Source organism: Theobroma umbraticum, unplaced genomic scaffold, assembly GCF_002168275.2.
Source record: "Theobroma umbraticum cultivar Fairchild unplaced genomic scaffold, ASM216827v3 scaffold_95.0, whole genome shotgun sequence".
Classification (NCBI taxonomy): domain Eukaryota; kingdom Viridiplantae; phylum Streptophyta; class Magnoliopsida; order Malvales; family Malvaceae; genus Theobroma; species Theobroma umbraticum.
Genome location: NW_018397257.1, coordinates 11924117 through 11929904, shown reverse-complemented (window position 1 = coordinate 11929904; position 5788 = coordinate 11924117). Strand labels below are relative to the sequence as shown.

The following is a 5788-nucleotide window of genomic DNA, read 5'->3' as shown; positions in this document are numbered from 1 at the left end:
AACTAGCGTCACCGCTTGCGACTAGTTTCTAACTACTGTTCTATTTGTAGTGTATAATCTTGCTTGGACCAATGTAGCTCAACCCAACTTAATTCATGGCAATTGGATCAGATCCTGTTTTGTCGCGCACACACAAGCGCACATGGGCTTAAATTCAAAGCATTACTAGTCCATATTATATTCTCTATATATAGGAATGCCAATTACAAGTTACGACCTTCAGGCCCTCAGCTCCCCTTTCATGGCCCAAATTACTGAAGGCATGTGCCACATGTATAAAGTAAAATGAAAGCGTCTTCTGGTGGGCGAATCGAGGATCGGGCTCCTCTCCTAGTTGTACCTTAACTGAAGAGAGCGGTTATTTTAGCCTTAAACTTCCGCCTCAACTAAAAGATCATCGAGAGTTAAGGGTGTTCCACGTGAACATTCTACAAATTAAATTAGTTTTAATTGATTAGAAAAGGAAGACTATTAAGGACGTTACTAACAGAACCTTAATAAACTTAATGTTTATCACATAATTTTCCATCCATCTCGATTAGAAGAGCAAATAGAGCAACGAATAAAAAAAAAAAAGGACAATGGCCAAATTTAAGAGAAAATTGCTGTTTTCCATGGACAGATGATTTGTGTGCTAAAGAAAGACGAAATGACGCAGAAATGGCAGCCAAACTTAAGTTTCATCGAGATAGGGATTGATCCCTTCTCGGTCCTATTAGATCTGGACACATTTTTGTTTGGTTTTGTCAACCCAAACCCACAAGTCTCTGCAAATATTGGCTTATCTCTTTTACATCGGGCATAGATATTTGTCCCAAGTCCCACTCCATGTATCAAATCCATGCATAGTGCGTTGGACCCACGACGCACTTTCCTTCACTAAGGTAGAGAACAAGCAAAATCCTGCCAAAGTCTTTGGATTCCCATCGTCGACGTGTACCGCAGAGCAATTTTTCGTTTCTTAATTTGGACACATTATTGGAAGCGTTGTAGAGTGAGAGATTCATTGTTCTCTTGCGTTTGTTGGTGCATACGGGGCTTATATAGTATTTAAAGAAATGACAAAATTAACTTCAAAGTGAACTTTTAAATAAACATTATCTTTAAAATTTATTTCGCTTTCACTATTTGATAAATAAAGAAGAATAATGTGAATAATTTTAAAAATACAATGAAACTAACGTCTAATTTTATATTATACTTTACGAAAGTAGATTGCTAAATACACCTAATGATTTGTAAAGTTATTTGGCCTTAGAACTTACTTTTTACAGCAAGTATACTATAAGGATTTGAAAGCTTTTGTAGTTGATGGAAACTTAAGAGCTTATGTTATTAGAACATAACACTTATTTTGCTCTTGATATTTTTGCTCTTGTTTTGTGTTTGCTTTGATGTGTCAAATGGTTGGCAATAAGCTTTTTATATAGGCTTGTAAATGTCTCTTCTTCAAGAACATAACTTTTTCATTAAAGCACCATTTTGTTTAAAATGCATCTTTTTATTTTGCCAAACACAACTTTTAGATAAAGTTATTGTTTCAATAATCATCTTATGAAAAGATAACTATTCATTCCATAAATTATAACCTTTAAGTTATAATTTGAAACAATAACTTTTCATATATAACTTTTGAGTTATGGTATCTTTTCATTATGTATCATAACTTTTGGATATCATTTTACTAACAGACATAATTATTCACATAAAAACCTGTTTATAATCCAATAGACACATTATGTCATTTTATGTGACATAACATTTGAGCTAAGATAACTTTTCATCATGTGACATAACCTTTGATTTTTAAAATACACCACCAATCCCCCACCATTTTCAAAATTTTCAAATACCTACAACATTGGGAAACTTGTGCATAAATGAAGGTATCCCGTATATTTGAACCTTTACTTAGTGAGTGTGGTTGGTTCTAATTTGAATTAAGTGGTTGACCAAGTATTGAACAATTGATTCTTCATTTGACTAGTTGGGCGACTAAACACACACAAGCTTCCTTGCTCACTTTGTATCTAGTTTTGCCAACACATTATATAGCCTTGTGTTTTGCATCCATTCATGAGTGCTATCAAAGTTAAGCCTTTAGCTCCTAGAAGCGGTCACATTTCCACTTATATAGATAACCCCCATTGGAAGTACCTTGTAATTATAGTACTTCAACATATAGATGTTATGAGTCTATTAAGAACTTTTGTTCAACCTCACTTTATACATTACGGGAACCAAGCACTATACACCTTGGGATGAAAAATATAAATTAGTGCTTGAAATCATCCATGAGGTAGAACGGTCAGTACCGAAGACTTGCAAGTCGGCCACAAGTGTCGAGGTGAGCTCCCACCATTGGAGACTTAGTTAATAGGCTTGAGACCCATCCACCTTGAGGTTTTTATTACCATGTCCTTTTTCAGACCTTTGGTAAACGGATCTATTAAATTTTCACCAGACTTCACATAACTTATAGTGATTATACCATCAATAATTCTTTGTCTTACAATGCTATGTCAAAGTCCAATATATCGACTCTTTCCATTGTAAGCTTGATTATATGCCTTTGATACAGTTGCTTTATTATCACAATGTATCAAATTGGTGCTATTGGTTTAGGCCATAACAGAATTTCATAGAGTAAATCTCTCAACCATTTCGCTTTTTGGGTGGCAGATGCTAAAACTATAAATTTAGCCCCTATAGTGGAGTTTGCTTGACAAGATTGTTTCTTAGAACCCAAGAAACAGCACCCCCACTAATTGTAAAATTCCAACCAATCGTAGATGTATGATATGTTCTATTTGAGTTTCGACTAGCATCTGTATACCTTTCTAAATTGAAGAAAAACTTAAATAACAAATGCCATAATTCTTTATACTCTTTAAGTACCTTAGAACTCTATGAACAGCATGCCAATGTTTTTTCCTTGGATTACTTGTAAATCGACTTAGCATCCCAACCGCAAAAGCAATATCTAGCCTTACACAAACCATGGCATACATTACGCATCCAATCACCTTTGCATATTCATTTTGTGCTATTGGCTTATCTTTGTTAGCTATTAGCTTTAAATTAGAATCGTAAGACGTAGTCATTGGCATACTATCTACCTTACCATACTCCATTTCAATTTTTTCTATGTAATGAGATTGAGACACTGTTAGGCCACTATTGTCTCCCATTATTCTTATGCCAAGAATAACATCCACCATACCCATATCTTTTACGTCAAAATTCTTTGACAAGAATATTTTTGTGTCTTCCACTTATTCCAAATCAGTATTAAAGATTAACATGTCATCTACATATAAACAAATGATGACACCTCTACCATTTTGGAACTTACTATAGACATATTTGGCAGATTAATTGATTTTATAGCCATTAGTTAGCATAACTATATCAAACTTTTGATGCCATTGTTTAGGTGCTTGTTTCCTAAATGGTGAATTAGATGAAGAGGTGTATATGAAACACACTTTTTTTGTTGTTTAGTTTGTTGCAATTGAAATGAGATGTTATTATAAAATGCAGTAAATCTTATTTCTCTCCTATGTTTGCCAATTGTTGTTTCCATTTTGTGTGTTTTCTCTCCTTTCTCATATGTGCATAAAGAGTTATATTCTTATGAAATATCTTTTGTTGAACTAAATTCTTTGTTGAAGGTTCTTGATCTTTGTTTGGTTAAAGTGAAGACCTTGTTTATGTTCTAAAAGAAGCAAAAGTTTATACGGGATACAGTGGGCACAAGTAATGTAATATTAACCATTTCCATTGCTTTTCCTCGTACTTTCATTCTAGTGGTGCAGATATTCCCAATCCCATCTGCCTACCTCTTGGGGTGGGACTAGGGGTCTTGCTTCTGCATCTTCTATTTTAAAAAAAGGTACTTTGAGTCTGAAATCATTTGAATGCCAAAATGTCAAGCAAAAAAGTAACAAAATGATTGTTGACTACAGAAATGGATCGTAGCGTCAAGTGAATGTTGAAGCTGATTGAAGAAGATGGAGATTCATTTGCAAAAGAGGCTTAGATGTATTATCAGAAGAGGCCAGAACTTATATCTCATGTCGAGGAGTTCAACCGCACGTATCGTTCTCTGACAGAGCGTTATGATCAACTGATGGCAGAATTGAAGAAGAATATTCCATCAGACCTCCAATCTCAGAGCTCTGGCATATCTGACATTGGTTCTGAACTGCCCTCTATTTGGCTATCCCCGGATCAAAGGCTAAGTCGTTGCAAATCTGGCCCATGAGTTGTTGGTTTCGATGTTTTCCTTGGTTCTAGTGGGAGCAGCCCTGATGTATACTAGAAAGAAGGAGATGAGTCATCTTCTCTTTCAGATTCTAAACCAGAATCTGATGATTCCTTAATCAATAATTACTCAGTTTTGTCGGGGAATGGAGGTGACCAAGGGGTGAGGAAAATGATTAAATTGGAGATTGAGCTCCGTGAAGTGAAAAAGAAGCTACGGGTGCTAGAGGAAGAGAATGCAGATGGCTCACTAGCAGGATCAAAAAATGATAATTCTGATCTTCTTGCTAGAATTGGAGAGTACGAGGAAGAACTAAAAATTGCTAATAAAAAAATACAGCTTTTTGAAGAAAAAATCACTTCGTTAAGGATTGAGCTCCAAAAATATAAGCCGCAGGAAACAACTGAGGATGAATCCTCCGGAGAGGAAAGTGTCAAGATGCATAAGGCTGAGCTGGAGATACAGGTAAATCAAGCATCAGAGCCTCAAGAAAGGATTGGTGTAGTGGAGAAAGAAACTCAACACCGAGATGGCAAGATGCAGGTATTGGTGGACGAGCTGAGAATCACAAACGAAATGGTCCAGAATTCTGAGAAAGAAATTGCTAGTTTGAAGCTTGAGAAGAAACAATCCGATGAAAATTTTCAAAATTTGTAGGTTCAGTTTGTTACGGCACAAAAAGAGATAACAACATGGAAATCCAAATTGAATACAGAGAAAAAAGAGGTCTCCAAGTCGCAAGAAAGAATGGCTAGGTTAAAGACTAGTTTATCAGATAGAGATCATGAGATCAGGGACTTAAAGATAGCTGTATCTGATGTTCAGGAAAAGATTTTTCTAGAAAAGGCTCATATTAAAGCTGAAATATCAAAATTGTTGGAGGAGCGGACTTGTTTGGAGGAACAGCTTAGAGAATGGGAATCACGTGGCCGTTCCATGAAGGATGAGATCAGAAAAGTTGTGAACAAAAAGAGAGAATCAGATGATAAGTTTCACAGTGAAATTGAGCTATTGAAAATAGAGATTGCTAAGAGAGGTGATTGCATTAAAAGTTTAAACGAAAACATTGAGACTTTAAAATCAGAGATAGACGAGCATATGGCCTAAATTGATTCACTCAAAACAGAGGTTAGTTCGAGGGATGATCAGATTGATCAAATGGACAAGCATCTACACCAATTACATATGGAACACGTGGAGCTAATCACTAATGCTCAAAGAGCACATAAACTGGTGAAGGAATTGCAAGCAAGAGCTAAGGAACTCGAGGATGAGACTGAGAAGCAAAGAATCACAATATTGGAAAGAGCAGAGGAGAAACGTGAAGCTATAAGGCGACTTTGCTTCTCCCTTGAGCATTACAAAAATGGATATCATATGCTTCGGCAAGCATTTATCGAGCACAAGAGTGTTCTAGTGTTGGCGACATGAATTGGCAATGTTGCATGGCACTGTTTCCTCCATTCTTTTGTTTCTTTTTTTCTAAGTGAGAGTCCCTAGATTTTCTTACTATTTCTTGAA

General features: G+C 35.8%; 1 pseudogene; it reads left to right on the top strand.

The window, feature by feature from the left end:
* The first annotated feature begins 3928 nt into the window (after positions 1-3928).
* On the top strand, positions 3929-5788 carry LOC110412740 (protein NETWORKED 4A pseudogene; annotated as a pseudogene).